Raw genomic sequence first — 22,599 nt, 5'->3', positions numbered from 1 at the left:
GCAGATTCCTTTCCACCATACCAATGGCGATACTGATGCTGCAGAAATACACACAAATTTTCCCCCATAGCCCATCCTTTGCAATATAATTGACCAAGTCACTGGAAGCCGAAGTGGCAATATTCATTTTGTCAGCAACTTTGTGAATGAATTCCATTGCGTCCACATGCTCGACTAGCGTTAAATGGCAACCCTGACTCGAGGGATCTAACAGTGCTGCAGCCAAATGAATTGGCCCAAGAGCCATATGCTTCCTCTCTTCAATTTTTTGTAAAATAGTATTCTCCTCGGCTTTTGTAAGTGGGGATTGTGGTAATAAAAGGACAAGATTTTTCTGCAAATCATTAAAAGCGTAATGCACTATATGGATTAAACATGCATTTGATTCAAATTGTTTTGTTAAAATTACAATTGGTTGTAAAATTAATATTAATTTCTCAACTCGAATGCAAAAAACATTGTCATACAAAATTCGAGACTTTAGTTCTCTTGGTAAACAGTCTGTGGCCTGTTCATTTACTGCTAATGTTTGCAGTGTGCTCTTGCAAGCAAGAAGTCTTTGTAGAGTATCAAGAAAACTATCACTGGCAATTTTAGACTGACTGTTATATTTTTCTCTTTGTTAATCTTAGTAAACAGGGCATTTAATATATGAACATTTTTTTGGCATTTCACTATCTCTGTGCAACTGTTAAAGAATGTTTGTGCTGATTTACAGTTAACTATGTCATTACAGAGTAACTGTAAGGTATGACAAAGACGTCCCAAGGGTACAAGAGGGCCATACTATTCAGTCAATAAAGTAAATGCTCGTTTCATATTAGCTGCATTATCCCCAATGACGTGGAACATGGCTGCATTATCCCCAATGACAAGGAACTTCTCAGTGTTGTATTTCTCAATGATTTCTGACTTTTTTTAAACACAAATAGTCTCCCGTGTGTTTATTTTCGTCAGTAGTAAGAAACTCAACAAAAATCGGCTCAGGCTTTGATATTACAAATTTTACAATACTTTCCTTCCGCATATTGCTCCAACCATCATACTGAAGATGTGAATTTTTGGCAATAGCCAAATCGGAGCTAAGATCAGCTTTCATTTGGTTATATTCTTTATTCAATAAAGTAGTGGACACACATTTCCTGGTAGGAAGTTTATATAAAGGTCTTAGTTTCTTGAAAAAATCAATCCATAAGGGGTATTCTACTAAAGATAATGGTGATCCACTTATGAAAATCACTCTGGCCAAAGATTGATTTAGATTGCTCTGAAAACAAAAAGGAAAATATTACACTTTACACTACAAGAGGAAACACGGCAATTTCATTATACAAAAGGTTTTAAAATAAACTTACATTTTCTTGAGCACTCATCGTGTCCAGAAACCCTTTCAAATCAATTTGTCGTCCAGAGGCAGAGGAAACCGCAGAGGCATGAGGTGAACAAGATATAGAGCTAGGGGTCCTGTACCTGTAAGTCCTGTTTCTCATTGATTTCATTGGAGTTTCTGGAATGTGTGTACTTCTAAATGGAATGGAAGACCTTGAAGCACATCCTGACATTCCTGACATGGATGAAGAAGATAAACATGATGAGCTTAGACTTGGACGGTTTTCTCTCGCAGGCGTGCTTGGATTCAAACATTGTGGTGGGTGGTGGATCAATTATTACATCTTCATATAGATCGAGCTGAAAAAATATATGTCACCTTTACCTTTACGCCTTTACTCTTTACCTCTTATTTAAACAATTCAATTATTTGATTTTTCACTTAAACTTAATGAGCGTGAAAATGAGCCAAGGCTGGTTAGGCGGAGGCCTTAAACCTTGATTAGCCATTGACTAATTGGACTATCATATTTAAAAGTTTATATGCTCAAAAAATTGTCATTTTTAGTTTTAGTTGAATTTTAAACCTACCTGCTCAGTTTCTCTATCTCTGTGCTCAACCTTGGCTGACTGGAAAGTTGAAGCTGATTTTAGGTTCATCATTTTCTTTGCTTCCTTGGGACACTTGAGGCACTTATTTATATAGCCAGTCATTTTATTCACATTCGCAAACTTGTAACACTTCGAACAGTATTTACCACTAACAGATTTATTCTCGTTAATGTTCCACATTTTCCAAACGCCATGCTTTTTACGTGGCATGTTTATAACGGGGTACAAGGGGTGCCAGTGGAAGAATTTTTAATGAAAATAAACTTCTAACAGTTCTAGTTTCTTACTTAGAAATAAATATAAGAAAAAAGCGAAAAAAATGAGGTTAGATTTGATTTTATTCTTCTTGCATGCTTTGTTTACTCCGGCAGGCCTACAGCCAGCGCAAACCGTGTGACGAAATGCGGGTTGCCTGCTTGCAAGCTTTTAAAATCTTAAAAACAAAGTTAAGGTTAAAAAGAGGAAAAACCCCAAATTGGGGTGGGTAAATATATTTTTGGGTATTTACCCGATAAATACCCGATATTTATATAGTTACCTAACTACCGGGTAAATACCCACGGCACATCACTAGCTGAAACTAATGTTTCCAAAATTAGCCACACAAATAAAATTTGTTGCATAATAATTGTGTACTTAAATAATAAAATCCATCTTATTTTTTGATTTTTAAACAGTAATATTTCATTCTCGGCAATCGTGTTTGATATTCTTGTTCTGTCTTGTATAAGTATTCCTTGGATTCCGTATTTAGTCCTTCGACTCTGATTTTTGTTTGCGTTAGTGCCAGTGGCGTAGCTAACATGGGTGACACCCGGGGCGGTAATCGATGGTGTCACCCCAAATCCACAAAATAAAGATTGGCTTACGTTATTTAGCCTTGTTTGCGCCATCACTACCCGCAAGTAATTCTTGATTAATATTAGCTTACTAAAACTTCTCTCACATGAAGCAACCGATACACAATTAAGTAGTCATATACAATTTTAATGCAACCATTAAGTTTGGGAGGGATTCCATGAAATACCATTCCACAATGATTTTTTTTAAATCTACAGCTAACCATTTATACTTAGAGGCTGTAATATTGGCCGTTTGTAAATGTCTTCTTGAGCGTTGGTATTTTTAGCAGGAGGTCTGATACCTCTTCATGGTAAAAGTTACAAAATGTTAAAACAGCTAATTTCCACTGTTCTGTTCGTGGAAAGCAAAGTGTGTGTCTGCACAACCTCGAACAGTGAAGCCACATCATGAATGGACTTTGATCCGGTTTCAAGTTCAACATTGAATAGGTCAAAATATTCCATCATATCCTTTTGAAGTTCGACTCGAAGTGCGAGTCCTGAATTCGTTTTTCGGTAGGAATGTCGTCGTACTCATATGTTCGTGGCAATTTCTATTGCTTCAGCTATAATTTGACCACATTTTTCTTCAATATAAAGTGCACCTATTTTGGTCGCTGATTGATTAACGGTTATGCCTTTACTTTGCAATTAAATCTGACAAAAATTTATATATTATCTTAGTACATCATTCCAAAAGAAAATATAACAAAGAAATGTAGAATTACACATGGCGGGCATATGGTTATGTGCAGCACCTCTGGTGTCTAAATTTTCTTATTGATGATATAATTCTTTAATTGCAGCAACAAAACTATCAGACTGTTCTGCCAATACTTTAACTGCAACATAGTGAGCACTTCAACACATTGTGGAAAGTCGTGTAACGTGTATTCTTTGCTGTGTTTAATAAGCACTTTCCAGCAGCTAGTGGTAACAGAAAAAAAATGCCTCTACAGTTCCGAAAAATGTTACACAAGATGTATTTTGTGCAAAAGAGTGCTGGCCACATAAATTAATTAAATGATCAATACATTCAACGAAAATGGCCTTTTTGTTTTTTTCTTTAATAATAGCTTGTATTCATCCATGTCCCCCGCTCATAAGCTGCTTTTTTCTTTTTAACGGAAAAAATCTAAGAAATGCCTCTTTGACCTTGACTTTTCTCGGTTTCGTGTGTTCACAAATTAATATGGAATTTTATTTTGATTGTGAGATTGTGATTGGAGATGATGAATGGTGAACCAAACATAGTAGGGATCATAAAATCACAAAGACTGAGATGGTTGGGACATATCCAAAGGATGCCAAACACGAGACTTCCCAAAAAAAAATACTAACGGGAGGAATAGGAGGAAAGAAGAAGAAAGGTAGACCGAAAACCAGATGGAAGAAAGATGTTGAAAAAGACATAGAAGAACTGAAAATCACAAATTGGAAAAATAAAGCAGCAAATAGGAGAGATTGGAAAGGAATAGTAAACCAAGCCATGGGCCTTCTAGGCCTGGAGAGCTAAACTATATATATTTTGATTGTAAAGTGAGTAAAGTTACAAATTAACGACTCATTCTTTGATGATCGGTGATCGGGTCTCTCGGGTGTCACCCCCGAACGGGTGACACCCGGGGCGGACCGCCCCCTACGCCCCACCCTAGCTACGCCACTGGTTAGTGCTGCTCTTTTGGTTGTGAAATATTTCATAATAATTCCTATTTTACATAATACTATGCTAAGATCGCTACCTACATCTGCTGAATTGTGGCGTCTTACGTCGATAATTTTTGATGGATGTATATCTCTGTTGGTTACAACATAATCCATCACAGATCTTTTTCCGTGGGTGTTATTGAATGTATATTTCTGTAGGTTGTGATAAAAAAATGTGTTGTTTAGTCTAAGTTCGTTATTCGTGCAGAAGTTTAATATCAGTTCTCCATTTTCATGATGTTTTTGCATAATTCCGGATATTACTTGGTTACGTATTATCAGAAACATTTATTATAATCGAACGGCCAAAATTAAAATACAGGATCAGTTAACTGATGAAATCGCAATTGAACGATGAGTACGACAGGGCTGTATTTTATCTCCACAACTATTCAATAGTTACTCTGAATGGGTATTTAAGGAAGCTTAGACGGTTGTGCGAAGGAGTATTAATAAAAGGTGAATGGTTGAATAACGTAAGATATGCAGGTAACACCATAGTTTTTTCCGATAATCTGAAGGATTTACAGATATTAACAAATCGTATAACAGAAGTCAGCAACAGATACGGACTAGCTCTTAACATAAGAAAGACCAAATTTATGACAGTTAGTAAAAAACCAATATTATACGCTCAACTTTACAATCAACCAACAGAATATTGAAAAAGTTGAGCAATATACATATCTGCGCACGAATTTAAATAGCCAATCGGACCACGCAACAGAAATTAAACAGCGAATAATAAAAGCGAAAGCGGCATACATTAGAATGAGACCGATTTTCAACAGTCGAGACATATCATTAAAAACAAAATACCGTCTGTTAAAATGCTACATATTCACAGTTCTGCTTTACGGAATGGAAGCGTGGACACTAACTGTTGCATATATGAATCGGTTTGAAGCTTTCGAAATGTGGTGTTATAGGCGCAGAAAGAGTGTGAAATTCTCATAACCATCAAAACAAAAAAATTAGAATATCTAGGACATGTAATGATAAATCAAGAACGTTACGGCCTTCCCCAACTGATTCTCCAAGGGAAGGTAAATGGTAAAAGAGGATAGGGAATAAAACGCATTTCTTGGCGTCAAAATTTACGAAAGTAAATACGACATTATTACACGACTATACCACTGAACTGTTCCGCGCTGCGGTAAACAAAGTCAAGATAGCCATGATGACCGCCAACATCCGAAACGGATAGGCACTTTAAAAAGAAGGAGAAAACGTATTCGGGCGTTAAAATCCCCCAGTATGATCATCTTTCCTCTAAATTAATCAACTACTTGTTGTAATTCGTCATAAAAGATTTCCCTTGTTGTTTAAGGCTTGTTATTTTCTAGGCAATGATGTTCAGGTCTTTCTTTTCCATTTTAGGTTTTGTTGCAAAAATAATTCTTTCTGATATATATTGACACTCTTTTGATGTGATTTTGGTATTTCTGAAGAAAAAGAGAGAAGAAGAAGAAAAAGGGACCACTCAATTTCAAGAAAATTTGGATTTAGGTTCTACTTACTCTCCACTTCCAAGCTGGACTGGTGTCGTTGGTTGCTTTTACTTGTGTGGTTGAAAGTCACCTCCTCTAGGGGGGGTGAAAGGAAAGTTGTAGCTCATGAAAAATAACTAAAAAATGAAGTAATTTAAAGTACATTATGAAAGGTTATTTTTATTCCACAGACATAGCTGGTGCAGCACAGTTAAGGAATCGAAATTTTTGAAGCTGCTAATGCAATTCAATCGTTATTTGGTATTTAAAAATATTCTTTATTCCCTATTAGACGGAGAGCTAGAGCCGAAAAATCATCGTCATAAGTAATATGGAGTTTTTCCTGTGAAATGTGTCCATTGTATATTGACAATTATGACTCCTATCAGGCTGATACCTCAGTGGATACAGGAAGTAGCAATAAGGGATGAAAGGGGAAAGTTAGTGCGGTCATTAATGGTTTTCACCTCCTATTTTCTTAAACCTCCATCGGTTTGCATGAAAATTAGTGACTAGTTAGATCATACCTCAAGAAACAAAATTGATTTGGTGCCACTTCCACTTTTACCCTGGTGGTGAATACTATTTTATCTTCCCACGTGTGAAAACTATTTTATTAAAAATAACCCAACAAATTGATAGAGGGAAAAATTTTAAGTAAAATTTGTTATATCATGTTATTAACATAAATCAATACTTTTTGAGTTATTAAAGATCAAAGATTTGTCTATTTAAGAGCATATGCGTGAAGTTACGGATGATAAAAAGAATATGTTAATTAATTGTATGTTAATAAAATATTATTTTTATATTATTTCGATATTAGTTGAATTTTTTTTTCATTATAAACTGAATATGTCCAGAAACTGGGAATAATAGGTATATTTGACATATTCGAATACACTTTTGCTAAATTTATAATATCGAAATAATATAAAAATAATATTTTAGTAATATACAATTAATTAATATGTTCTTTTTATCATCCGTAACTTCACGCATCTGCTCTTAAACAGGCAAATATTTGATCTTTAATAACTCAAAAAGTATTTATTTATTTTAATAATATGGTATAACAAATTTTATTTATAATTTGTCCGTCTATCGATTTGTGGGGTTATTTTTAATAAAATAGTTTTCACCACCGAGAAGAGGAGGTATCCACCCCCAGGGTAAAAGTGCAAGTTAGCACCAAATCATTTTTATTTCTTGGGGTATGCTCTAACTAGTCACCAATTTTCATGCAAATCGATGGAGGTTTAACAAAATAGGAGGTGAAAACCTTTAAAGACTACACTAACTTTCCCCTTTCATCCCTTATTGCTACTTTCTGTATCCACTGAGGTGTCAGCCTGAAAGGGGTCACAATTATCAATATACAATAGACACGTTTCACATGCCAAACTCCATATTACTTATGACGATGATTTTTCGGCTCTAGCTCTTAGACTATATAAAACCAAGAGACTGTAAGATATAAAAAGTCACACACACAAAGTTTTGAACACTTTTTAAAATCAATTAATACCTCCTCTCTTCCTAACTAAAAGATAATAATAAACATAATATTTGTATTGTTCCTACGATTTATAATATTTATTTAATATTTATATTTTCTCTATTGACTTTACAAACAAATACTTCAAGACAAAAAAAAATGTAAAATGGATAGTATTTCATTCCATTGACGCTTCGTATTCTTTCGCTATTATATTACAAGAAAAAGATGTGGGGAATAATTTGGAGATCCTTTCTAAATAGCCAGAAAAACCGAGAAAACAATATTTTCACTACTTCTGTTTTATTGGCGATGGCTTGATAACACATATAATTTCATAAAAAAGTTTAGGAACTATGTATATTATAAAAATCTGTTTTATTTTGTAACTTTTACATACCATAACTTCTTGTTGGTGTACTTTCGGACTGTATTTTTCAACACATATTTTCTTTTGTTTTAATAAATAAGTTTGTGTTTATGTAATATGTTTTTCACAATCGTAGACATAATATATTATATGATATAATGTTCTTTACTAAAATTTATTCCTAAAAATTTCATATTTAACAGTGGTTTCTGATTTTAATTATGTTTTAAATAACATTAAAAAATGGGAGAGCAGAATGCATAACTTTTTATGAAAATCCATTTTCCCCAAAAAGTCATAGTACAAAAGTATTATATTATGTGGTAACAACTTATTCGTACGTACTATACAGCGTGATTGATTAGTGTGATAAAGCTCAGTAGATCCGCTATTATAGTAATAGATAGCAATGAAACTTAAAAATAAAAATTGTAGCCAACTTTGAGCTTCACATTACAAAATTAGTTAGAATGTAACAGGGTGTTAGATATCATAGTGGCAGACCCAACTTGTGTTTTTTTAAATGGAACGTCCTATATTTTATTTTATATACGAATTTTCTTAACTACCCTATCACAAAAATATAAAGGTTTGTTTTGTTATACAAGGTACAAAAGGTTACAAAGTTATAACCAATTTCCAATGAAAATCGTAACAAGTTTAGCTCCCTCTATAAACAAAAATAAGCACAACAGGAATGGTTTATTGATGCCATATTTTTTTGTTGATTGTCAAAATTTTTAAGAATGGTTGATATTGCGAATTTTTTTTATATCGGATACAGGATGTGTATTTTAAACATCCTGTATTTTATCACTATCAAAAAGTATCATTACCGTACTTTAATTTTTGTGTAATATTTCCTATGTCTAAATTTGTAAGTTTTCGAGACATTTTTATTTTTCAGAGCAAATTAATAATAAGGTGTCCAAATTTTTCCAAATTGTAAGTAGGCCATGACTGAATTGTCTAAAATTGACGGTTCACCATAATTGTTTTTTTATTGTGTTATTAAATAGTTAAGATTAATTTTACTGTTGATGAAATGGTAGATATGATCTGGAATTGGGGTAGTGCAATAAAATGCGTTATTATTAGTAAAAATTTATTATGAACGGTTCCCTGAAAGACAACACCCTACAACAGAAAGATTTGAAGAATTAAGGATTGGTTTTTAACCGCACTGGTTCAGTTATGTAAAACTGAACCCGCTTATTGGAATAGCCTTCGTGCCAAGCAAGAGTATTCCTATAACCGGGATATTCTAATAACCGATCATTAGTGGCTAGTAAAACCGTTTCGGGACCTCAAATTTCTATTCTTTAAACCGGGATATTCCTATAACCGGTCTTCTAATAAGCGGGTTCGACTGTATAAAAAACACGACCGAACAAAATGTACTGTAACAGAGGAAAACGAAATAACTGTTTTGCTGGTAGTTACTGAAAATCAACATACAAGTATACGAAATATTTCCAAAGCAAACAAAGTAATTTACTACTCTGTGCAAAAAAAGTTCTTGCAAAACACAGAATTTACCCTTACCGCATTCAATTGTACCAATTAGTTCAGGAAAATTCTGAAAAGAGAGTAATGTCTTGTGAATAGACCTTAGAAAAAATCGATTGACAAAGAGATTTATTCGATAATGTAGTATTTGGACATGAAGCTTTGTTTCATAAAAACGGTTCAGTTAATAGGTATAACTTTATTATTAGGCTAGATAACTAAGTAATAATTTGCTCTGAAAAATAAAAATATCTCGATATCTAACAAATATAGACATAGGGAATATTATATACAAACTAAAGTACGATAATGGTACTTTTCGATAGTGATATAAAATCCATTTAAAATTTCCGAGAAAAGAATGTACTGGTATTTTGACTCACCCTGTATTCGATATAAAGAAAATTAGTAATATCAACCATTCTTAAAAATTTTCATAATCAACAAAAAATATGGCATTAATAGACCATAGCTATTGTACTTACTTTTATTTATACAGGGAGTTGAACTTGTTACGATTTTTATAGAAAAGTGGTTATAACTTTGTAAATACCCTGTATTATATAACAAAGCTTTATATTTTTTGATGGGGAAGTTAAGAAGATTTCGAATGTAAAATAAAATATAGGGTCTTCCATTCAAAAAAACAGAAGTTGGGTCTGCCACTATCTAACACCCTGTAACATTCTAACAAATTTTTTAACGTGAAGCTCAAAGTTGGCTACATTTTTTGTTATTAACTTTTATTGCTATCTATCACTATAGAGCGGATCTACTGAGCTTTATCACACTAATCAATCACTCTGTATACATTTAGGAAAATCATTTAAAAATGTATTATTTACAATAAGATATTTAACTTCATTTTTGCTTTGACTGGAGTGAATCTAAATTTATTCCACTAGCAGATATTAAATTCTATTACAGAACCAATTCAACAGTCAAATTAATTTAAGCGAAGAATATTTGTAATATTTATTTAGGGTAGTGGTATCAACCGTAACGAAAACAAATTTGATCCAATTATTTATGTAAGAAGTTATTTATGAAGAGAAAGAAGTACGGAAATAAGAGAGAACTGGGAAATGCGGGGTTCTAGTCGCTGACATTTATATCAATTTTATTTAATGATGATTTTTGGGTGTTTTATTACATTCTCTTTTACTTATTATTTTTATGCCGTTATTTTTAACTAAAGTTTCATTTTAAAGTGTTAGTACGGAAATGTAATTTAAAAATGTGGTCTTGATAATTATAATAATTTATCAGTACAGAAGAAAAACTGTTAAATTTATTAGAATTTTCTAATGAAACTTTTTAGGATTTTTAGATATTTTTAGTTATCATATTCTTCCAGTTATTTTTCCGTATAAAATCTATAATGTGCCAATTAAATATTTTTGCTACTTATAACATTTTAGTAACAATTGATTAATTGCACTTCGTAAGACCTAGTTTTTCACTCAACGTGACCAGAAATAGAACTGGCTGGAACCAAACTGGTCAGGATATTTAGGGCCTGTCTTGCAATAAGGTATATTTCTTTACCCTGGATAGAGTCGTATTTATCCCTAAACCGGGTAAAGCCGAATTTACCCTTGAGTTCGGGTGTCGGCATCGTGGGTACCCTCGGAGAGGAGTTCTGACCCCCCCTCCTGTGGTACCTGGTGGTCGACGTCCTACTTTAGCGACTGTTCGAAGAAGGTATGTATGTACAAGCCCATGGTACAAAGACGCCAGGTACGATAATGCGCATGCGACTATCAGCTGATCGCGTTCTGTCGACGTCACAATGAGAGTAACCGCTGTTGAAATACATACGTTTATATGTGAGTTTTATCGATTTTTTAGCTTTTGGGGAGATTTTTGTGAGATTTAAGTTGATTAGTAGGCTTGTTAGTGTGAAGGAATTATTATTTATCACTTAATGTATTGTCTCCAAAATTAGTTTATTTGAAAAACCAATGAAGGGTATTTTAAAATAAGTTTGTTTTAGTTTAATATTCTGAGATGTTTGATAGTTTAAAATTTATTGTTTATACAGTATAGCTTTCTTAAAACTTTTGTAAATGGATGCCGTTAATAAATAAATAATATACAAATTAGTTTTGAAATTTATTTCAGTCGACAAATTATTGAATTTTACAGAAATGATTGAAATTTAAAGATGGGAACGAATTAATTATTTTCATCTGTTTACGTGCAATGTGTGCAACTAAATGAAGGCTCGATTCATAGGCGCCCATACATATGAGTATGGGGCCGTGGCCCCCCATGGCTTTTCGGGTGCTTTAAACTTATTGTCTTATTGTCATCCAAAATATACAAAATGTAATGTGCAACATCTCGACGTCTAGCCCCCCTACAAATTTTTATATGTACGCTCATGGCTCGATCCCCTCCTTAACACTGGCGCCAAATAAGGCAAGCCAATCAAAAACAAGCTCGTAAAATTTATTTAAAAAGCGGCGAATACAAAAAAATTTTTAAATATAACTCACAAATTTAATTTAGAAATTTATTTACATTTCAATAGATCCGAAATAGTTAAAGAGAAATTATATTAATCTATTAAAATGACTCCTTATGATCAATTTGAAACTAATTGTGTTCCGAGCACTAATCTATTTTTAAATGGGGAATATTTAAAATCACTCTCATTGTGACGTCATGCGCGAACTCATACGAATTTAGGATATTCCGGCTATCGTACCTGGCGTCTTTGTACCATGGTACAAGCATACGCCAATAACTTAGTCTTACTGATTGAGGCCTGAGGGGATCTTCCCGATAACAGTGCACGAGGTCCTTCAGGTTGCTCTCGGATTCGTCGAGGAATGTTGCCGAGAGAAGTCACTCGGGGTTAATCCTGAATCCTGAGTTAAGGCGGGTTCTCATTAGTCAACCTCATTGATCAATATCGTTGATTCTATGCTATAGAAATAAAATGGATTTATATGAACGACGATTCAGCGATATTGTTCTATCATATGGTATTTCACTAAAAGTGAAAAGCCTTCCTACTTTGGATGGATCAGCGGAAATGATTCTATCAGATTGAATAGTTCATAGGCGTCCGTTTTTGGGTAAGGCAACTTTAACTTTTATGCATTTTAAATACTGATTTGAAAATTTTTCGTATTCTGAATTTGAGAAAAAAAAAATAAAAAATAAAAAAAAGAATGTGTGTGTACTTTGTACGCACGTAAGAAGTTATACTTCTATTATATGATTTAAACGAAATTAATATACTTTTTATTTATATTTTATTTAAATATTAAACTAATTTATACTTACTACTTCTCAAACATTTTTATTAAATTAATGCCAAAAATTAAAATAATAAAAGAACAAAACTCACACAAACACATTAAAAATGCCACAAATGATTTCTGAACATTAATTCTCGGAAAATGTTTTAACTAAATATATACGTATTTTCTGAAAATAAAATTATATAATAAATATACTTACAATCATAAAATGTATAAAAAATAAAAAAAAGTTTCTATTGGGGTTCAAACAAGCTTATCAGCGCGTTTGGTATTGGGGTTCATTCGCCTTAAACGCTTCGCCACGGAGACAATGTGTCATTATGTGCGAAGATCGACTAACTAAACGGATTAAACTTTTGACATTTTTGAATTAAATCAAATTATTTTGATTTTGAATTGAAATTAATTAGAATTCAAAAAATACAACAAAACATAGAGTAAGAAAACAATATATTAGGTGAATATTGATAGAAATTTTGATGGTAATCAAATTATGTACATAAAAGTATTACATACTATGTATTTTGGTAGGTTTAAATAGGTAGGTACCTATGATACATTTACAATTATTACGTACCTGTTGCTTTTAAAAACTATTTAAAAGTCACTACAATTATAAACTTTTTTGCTTCTGCCCTCACAACAATAAAACTAATATATTATACAACATTTGTTTACCTTCATATTGAACAATTATTTATTATTGACAGATCATTTCAACACCCAATCAGAGCCCGTATAACGACTAATACCATACTGTTGGTGTGCGCATGCGCGCAGACTAATATAAATTCACCCTCAATCTCAATCGCGCCTAAAGAAGTATAACTTCAAAAAAAAACGGTGTATTTTACTAACTTCAAGCAAGAGTAACTTTAATTACTATAATACATCATAATTTAATAATCTAAAGTTAAAAATGCTAAAAAATTAAAGACAAAAATATTATGCGATAAAATAACTGTTGACCTACCCAAAACGGACGCATATGACCGGTACAACAGTGCACGAGGTCCTTCAGGTTGCTCTCGGGCTCGTCGAGGAATGTTGCCGAGAGAAGTCACTCGGGGTTAATCCTGACTATCCTGAGTTAAGGCGGGTTCTCATTAGTGAACCTCATTGATCAATATCGTTGATTCTATGCCATAGAAATAAAATGGATTTATATGAACGACGATTCAGCGATATTGTTCTATCATATGGTATTTCACTAAAAGTGAAAAGCCTTCCTACTTTGGATGGATCAGCGGAAATGATTCTATCAGATTGAACAGTGCTTGCCAGTTGCGTTGACTTGTATTTTGTGGGGATAAATAGTCAGTATATGAGGTTAAATTCTTGGTGAAAACCATAGATATATACAGGGTGTCCAGAAACTCTACCGAAAAACAGAAGACAAGACAGGAGGTTCCTCTGACAATGTTAAAACATTTTAATCCAATTCATCTAGTCCGAAAATGCTTCCTAAGAAAGCTAGAGCTCTTTTAGGATGAAGCCTTGTAATTTGTTTTTCTTAAATACCTCCAGAACGCTTCTATTTAGAAAAACGAAAATTGGTACGCATACTTATCTTCAAGAAATAAATCGATTCCATCTATTGAGAATTTCTAGTACCGGTCATAGGCGTCCGTTTTGGGTAAGGCAACTTTAACTTTTATGCATTTTAAATACTGATTTGAAAATTTTTCGTATTCTGAATTTGAGAAAAAAAAAAATAAAAAAATTTAAAAAAGTATGTGTGTGTACTTTGTACGCACGTAAGAAGTTATACTTCTATTATATGATTTAAACGAAATTAATATACTTTTTATTTATATTTTATCTAAATATTAAACTAATACAGCGCCAAAACTTAAAATAATAAAAGAATAAAACTCACACAAACACATTAAAAATGCCACAAATGATTTCTGAACATTAATTGTCGGAAAATGTTTTAACTAAATATATACGTATTTTCTGAAAATAAAATTATATAACAAATATATTTACAATCATAAAATGTATAACAAAAAAGTTTCTATTGGGGTTCGAACCAGCTTATCAGCGCGGTTGGTATTGGGGTTCATTCGCCTTAAACGCTTCGCCACGGAGACAATGTGTCATTATGTGCGAAGATCGACTAACTAAACGGATTCAACTTTTGACATTTTTGAATTAAATCAAATTATTTTGATTTTGAATTGATATTAATTAGAATTTAAAAAATACAACAAAACATAGAGTAAGAAAACAATATATTAGGTGAATATTGATAGAAATTTTGATGGTAATCAAATTATGTACATAAAAGTATTACATACTATGTATTTTGGTAGGTTTAAATAGGTAGGTACCTATGATACATTTACAATTATTACGTACCTGTTGCTTTTAAAAACTATTTAAAAGTCACTACAATTATAAACTTTTTTGCTTCTGTCCTCACAACAATAAAACTAATATATTATACAACATTTGTTTACCTTCATATTGAACAATTATTTATTATTGACAGATCATTTCAACACCCAATCAGAGCCCGTATAACGACTAATACCATACTGTCGGTGTGCGCATGCGCGCAGATTAATATAAATTCACCCTCAATCTCAATCGCGCCTAAAGAAGTATAACTTAAAAAAAAACGGTGTATTTTACTAACTTAAAGCAATAGTAACTTTAATTACTATAATACATCGTAATTTAATAATCTAAAGTTAAAAATGCTAAAAAATTAAAGACAAAAATATTAGGCGATAAAATAACTGTTGACCTACCCAAAACGGACGCATATGACCGGTACTAGAAAATCACAATTAATGAAAGCGATTTAACTCTGGAATATAAATAAACGTACCAGTTTTCGTTTTTCTAAATGGTTTTTCCTTGAAATTTTTTTGGAAATTCAAAAAACGAAAAATTTTTAAATCGATTTTCCTAGAACATGGTGTGTTCTACCGACTTAAAGCAAGAGTACCTTTTAGTACTGAAATACGTCACAATTTAATGCGTTATAGTACTAAAATACGTTAAAAATGCTTAAAAGTTAAACACATAAAAGTTATGCGATAAAATAACCGTTGCTATACCCAAAACGGACGCCTATGACCGGTACTAGAAACTCGCAATAGATGGAATCGATTTATCTCTGGAAGATAATATTTAATATGCGTACCAATTTTCGTTTTTCTAAATAGAAGCGTTCTAGAAATATTTAAGAAAAACTAATTACATGACGCCATCTTCAAAGAGCTCTAGCTCCCTTAGGAATCATTTTCGGACTAGAAGAATTGAGTTGAAATTTCTCAAAATTATCTGAGGAATCTTCTGTCTTCGTTTGTCGGTAGAGTTTCTGGAAACCCTGTATAATATCGTAAAAATGTCAAATTTTAAATAAGAGATAACCATATCTGCAAGTTTCTAGAATGAATATGTATACCAAAGAAAGGAGTGCATAATATGGAACATTAGAAGTGAACAATATAAAGATATTATAATAAAGCGGAAAAAAAGCTATGAAGGTTTTGAAATGGAAATAGAAACCCGAACTATAAAAGATATTAAAAATAAAACTAAAAGTATCCGGACAACCTACAAAGTTGAACTGAATAAAATAATAAAAGCAAATAAAAGTTTTATAGGAACAGTTGATCTGTATAAACCCAAACTGTTTTGGTTCGGCTAAGCGGATGCATTTTTAAGAGGTGTTTCCGTTGCAAAAGACAGTCGGAGATATTTATGTTTTCCTATTTTTAATTACGTTTTATTAATATTCACACACAATGCGAACGCCAACATGCACAATTTTCTTCTTTGCAGCCATTTTTAAAATTAGCACTTTGTAGACCGAATTCAATATCCTTGAAATAGTTTGAATTTGAATTATATATTCAGTTGCCTAGAATCAGCGCTATTGATCAATGAGGTTTACTAATGAGAACCCGCCTTTAGTTAATCAGTTACTGCTGTGGTTCCGTTTACTCGGAGAAGGGTCATCGCATCTACTAGAGTGCTTAGCTTCTATGGCAAAGCATTATCGATTTCAAAGTCAGTGAAGTACCTAGAGGTGATTCTGGATTCTAAACTGACGTAGAAGGAACATCTGGGCGCCAAATTAAAGAAGGCCGCTGTAGCTTACTGGGCGTGCAGGAGAGCTTTCGGAGCCAAATGGGGTCTGCAGCCGAAAATTGGATTTTTCAATATATGACAAAGCTTATACTAAAGTATGCAGCCATTGTGTGGTGGCCCCGGGCAAGACTGTCTTTAGTCAAGGTTCAGTTGGATCATATACAGCGGTTGGCATGCGTTGGCATTTCAGGAGCCATGAGGACCACTCCTACAGCAGCTCTTGAGGTTCTACATCTCATTGTAAAGCACGAAGCCATGATGACAGCCTATCGTCTCAACTGCTCTGGCTGCTGGTTGAAAATAAATTGGAGGATGAGCCATTCTGATATTTTGACAAGCTATCGAGTTTTGTGCTGTGCTTTTTATGGTACAGGACAGCATGGCTCATCAATTGAAATTCCCATCCTCCTTCTTGGTTAAATTTTCTGACCGGGATGAGTGGGTGGAACGAGAACCCACATTATCTGTCAGAATGGCCTCACCTGGTTTACAGATTGTTCCAGAATGGACGATCGGGTAGGTGCTGGAGTGTATGATGGTAGAGTCAGCTTTTAGTCTAGCTAAGCTCTCGGCTCCCATGCTTTAGTCTTTTAGGCCGAGATATTTACGATCCTGGTATGTGCTTAAGAGATTACAGACAGTGATTGCTCAGGCAGGACTATCTTTATCTTCTCTGACAGTCAATCAGTGCTAAGGGCTTTGTAAGCGCCCAAGATCAGTCCTAAGAGAGCATTGCTCTGAACAACAGGGTTAGTGTTGTTCTGAAGCTGTTTTCTTGTGACATTTTTTTGCAATTAACTAGTTCTGATGGGAAGTAAGCCACAATTTTACTAAAAAATGATTTTATTAACGTTTCGACGCCCAGATCGGGTGTCGTTGTCAAAATACAATATTTTTTTTGAATTTTGACAACGACACCCGATTTGGGCGTCGAAACGTTAATGAAATCATTTTTTAGTAAAATTGTGGCTTATTTCACATCAAAACTAGTTAACAGGGTTTGGTTAGTATGGGTATCCGGACCTTGAAGTTTTGAAGTGATTGCTTTTCTGCTTTATATCTGTAAGCAAGTAAATATTAATAGTTTAAATGAAGTAAAAAACAGACGTACCCTCAATCATTTATTGTAAATTCTGACGAACGGTCTCGCTCTCTAAATTATGCAGAGCATCTTCTGGTCAACGGTTACAAGTCACTAAATGATTCGGCTACAAGGAGCTACTTCCTGAGTATTCATTAACATGCTATCTTGCTTAAGTTAAGCTAACGGAATATGTTGGAATAGACGGATGATGTTGTAAAAGTTAACAAGTTTATGGAAATTCTTAAGGATGGTGAGATAATTGGTGAAAGACAACAAACAAATATGTGCCTGTTATTTTGTTTGTGAAGTAGACTAAAGTGAATGTCATATATACAATTTTAATATGTGATGGTTTAAATCACATATTAAAATTAAAATTGTATAGATGACAATCACTTTAGTCTACTTCACCAACAAAATAACAGGCACAGATTTGTTGGTTGTCTTTCACCAATTAGGTATCTCACCACCCTCAAGAATTTCCATAAACTTGTTAACCTTTACAACATCCTCCGTCTATTCCACCATATCCCGTTAGCATAACTTAAGCAAGATATCATGTTAATGAATACTCAGGAAGTAGATCCTTGTAGTCGAATCATTTAGTGACTTGTAACCGTTAACCTGAAGATGCTCTGCATAATGTAGAGAGTGAAACGGATCGTCGGAAGTTACAATAAATGATTAAGAGTACGCCTGTTTTTTTACTTTATTCAAAATGAACTCTCACATACAACCCATTCAACATTAATAGTTTAAGATAAAAAAGATCAAGGCAGGTTTTGTTTATATTTGATTCAGAGTTGGACCACCATCTCCATATAGCTATTTCAGCATCCTTATGCATCATCAGTGAAGTTTATGCAGTCACAACTCTGAAGGAAATATAAACATTCTGCCTATTTAAGGCAAATCATCGCAATGCAATGAACCCACCTTTTGAGACGCAATTTAGCGACATCTCTCGTATTCAACTAAAAGCCCCAGATACAAAGTTTACTATCTTTTAAACAATTAGAATAATTGAAATAAAAATATAGTAAACAATATTTTAAATCTAAGACTTTTCGTTAATAAACTGCTTTCTGGCTGCATCCCATAACTCCGGATTTTACAATATACAGAGAGGGGCTAAATTATGGAATAAATTAATTTTATCTAAAATGGAATTTTTTGCATATATTTCATACTAGTGACGTCATCCATCTGGGCGTGATGACGTAATCAATGATTTTTTTAAATAGGAATAGGGGTCGTGTGGCACCTCATTTGAAACGGTGTTCAATTCTCTATTCAGTAATATAAATAATAATATCATTATTTATAGAGGGTGACCAAAAAAATAATTTTTGAATTAAATTAACTGACGCAAAAAGAAGAATGTATGTAATTTATTTAACTAAAACTACATTGTATTGCTGTCAGTAAATAGAAAAAATGCTTATTTCAGAAATAAACATTTCTTTTCGCTTAAATTAAATCACAAACAGCCTCCCACCTACCACTTGGCAGTTTGAACATTTAATTTAAGCGAAAAGCAATGCTTATTTGCCAAATAAACATTATTTCCTATTTTCTGACCGTGATAGAATGTATTTTGAGTTAAATAAATTGCATACATTCTTCTTTTTTCGTCAATTAATTTAATTTAAAAATTTGTTTTTTGGCCACCCTGTATAAATAATGATATTAATGTTTATATTATTGAATAGAGAATTGAACACCTTTTCAAATGAGTTGCCACACGGCACCTATTCTCATTTAAAAAAATCATCGATTACGTCATCACGCCCAGATGAATGACGTCACTAGTATAAAATATATGCCAAAAAATTGTAATTTAAACATCAAAATCGACCTGTTTCGGGATTTTTCTCTAAAGTCGTCCATTTTAGAGAAAATTAATTTATTCCATAATTTAGCCCTTCTCTGTATAATCACAGAGACGACGAAAATAGGAGAAAGCAAATAGAGGACACTTAGACCACGCATTTACCTTCTCTTCGTCTAGGAAAAGGACCGAAAGACAGTTTCTAAATACTCAAAACTGAGTAAAAATGAAAATGATAAAAAAGATCAAGGCACCCTCTCCATATAGCTATTTCAGCATCCTTATGCATCATCAGTGAAGTTTATGCAGTCACAACTCTGAAGGAAATATAAACATTCTGCCTCTTTTAAGGCAAACCATCGCAATTAATAGTTTAGTTTAAGTAATATTAATTTGACATATCCTATGTCGATTTTAAGTCCTCTATAAATATCTGGGTAGGATTTATTGGCACTCTTTCCTTTTGCAGTTCCTAGAATTCATAATTTCCGATCTGTTATGTGTATTCATACCCACACCGTATTGTTGTTATATACGATCGGATTATTACCACCTTAAGTCACTCCTTGTCCAAGTAGGGATAATTATCGTTATATTCTTCTTCTTTTTAGTCGTTACATATTACGGCCCAGATAGTAATAATATTTTGGAGAATTTTCTTAAGAAAATTAAGCAACAATTTTAACAGTACTGTTCCAAAACAAAAATTTAACAAAGGGTTTTTATTTCTAAAAAAAGTTGTAACTGGATGTCTATAAAATATAATTACATTTACACAACCAGCACAAAATCCAATATGCTATAACCTAATAAAACGAAAAAATACCAAAATACATCGTAGTAACTAATCATGAAACTCTGAAATTCATTTCAGATACTGTATCAAAAAGTTATATTATATTTGAAGGACTTTTCAGCGAGCCATATTACAGCTCCATTTCATCATGGAATATTTTCAGAAGCGACATCAATAGTGAAAGCTTATTATCCCAATAATGTTATCTTTTCATCACAGACGATTCAAACATTGATCGATCCGATCTTGATTAGCAGAAATGTCGCAAAATTTTAGGAGCTGTTTGGACCATAACAGATACTCTTATCTTTTATATCTCAACATTTTGAAAACCATCATACTAAAAAGGATTACCCTTATATTTGATGATATTATGGAATGATTATACAGTATCTCTGACCACGTTATTTTGTTTTTGTTATATTAGTCCATTCTTTCACGGTTTTTGCTCTAAATTTTAAAGAACCGCTTGGATTGACATGAAATTTGGCATACGTATAGCTTACATGTCAAAGAAAAAAAGTGATATTGTGCCGATGTGTGCTTTTGCCCTGGGGGTGACTTTCACCCCCTATTGGGGGTGAAAAAATATATGTCCAAAATAAGTCGGGAAATGGGTAAACTGACTAATTTTAAGTAACTTTTGTTCTATAGAGCTTTTTCGCCAAGTCAACACTTTTCCAGTTATTTGCGAGTGAATATGTTCATTTTTCAACAAAATAACCACATTTTTAGACGGTTTTTCGCAAATAACTCAAAAAGTAATATTTTGTCGAAAAAAACGTTCTAAGCAAAAATATAGCCTATAAAAAAGTAAAAAAATGGTGTACGCGTTAGGTCTCTGGATCTCGTAGAACCAGAGTTATAGCCAATGAAAAATAGATTCATATTCACCAAATTTCAAATAGAATATTTCGACGTGAAATATCCAAAAAATTAAGCACTTTTTAGGGAAAATCCATAACTTTTTTAAAGTGTTTAAAAAAAGCTTTACTTCTGTTTTTACAAAAAGTTTCTAGCATTAAATTTAAGCAAGTTACGCTCAAAATAAAGTTGGTCCCTTTTTGTTTTTGCAAAAAAAAATCGGAAAGACCACTCCCTAATTAGCAACTTAAATGAAATTAATCGTTATCGCTCCACAAATTATTTTACTTATGTTGTTTTTATATTATCTGTAAGTTTCATCGATTTAAGTACTTATTTTTGAAAAAATTTGGTTTCAAAGTAAAATTTTTAAAAATTTAAATTTTGAGAAATATGCTTTATTTCAAAATAACTTAAAAATTGTTAGAGATACCAAAAATCTCGAAAAACAAAAAAAGTCACATTTGCTTTTCTAAATATCATGTATTTTTTTGTTTTCTGTTAGACAAAAATTGATTGAGATTATAAACAATAGATCATATAAACAATATATACACGAGTCAAGAAACTTGTGAAGTCGTAACGACTAAGTTCATTTAAGATACTAATTAGGGGGTGATTTTATCGATTTTTTTACCAAAACCAAAAGGGACTAACTGTATTTTGAGCGTAACTTGTTTAATTTTGATGCTAGAATTTTTTTTTATAAAACAAAAATGAAGCTTTTATTAAACACTTTAAATAAGTTGTAATAAGTTTTCCCCAAAATGTGCTTCATTTTTGGTTATTTCACGTTAAATTATTCCATTTGGAGTTTGACGAATATGAACCTATTTTTCATTAGCTATAACTCTGCTTCTACTAGGTGTAGAGACGTGATATATACACCATTTTTTGAAATTTTCTACAGGCTATATTTTTGCTAAGAATGTTTTTTCGACAAAATACTTACTATTTGAGTTATTTGCGGAAAACCGTCTAAAAGCGTGGTTATTTTGTTGAAATAATTAACATATTCACTGCCAAATAACTCGAAAAGTATTGACTTAGTGAAAAATCTCTATAGAACAAAAGTTACTTAAAATTAGCCAGTTTATCCATTTCCTGACTTTCTTTGGACGAATATTTTTTCACCCCCAAGAGGGGATAAAAACCACCCCAAGAGTAAAAGCACATATCGACACAATATCACTTTTTTTCTTTGACGTGTTAGCTCTGTGTATGCCAAATTTCATGTCAATCCAAGCGGTTCTTTAAAATTTAGAGCTTTTGAAATATTTTA

Source organism: Diabrotica virgifera, chromosome 6 (assembly GCF_917563875.1).
Source record: "Diabrotica virgifera virgifera chromosome 6, PGI_DIABVI_V3a".
Classification (NCBI taxonomy): Eukaryota; Metazoa; Arthropoda; class Insecta; order Coleoptera; family Chrysomelidae; genus Diabrotica; species Diabrotica virgifera.
The sequence above is the reverse complement of the archived record's forward strand: the minus strand, read 5'-3'. Positions refer to the sequence as shown.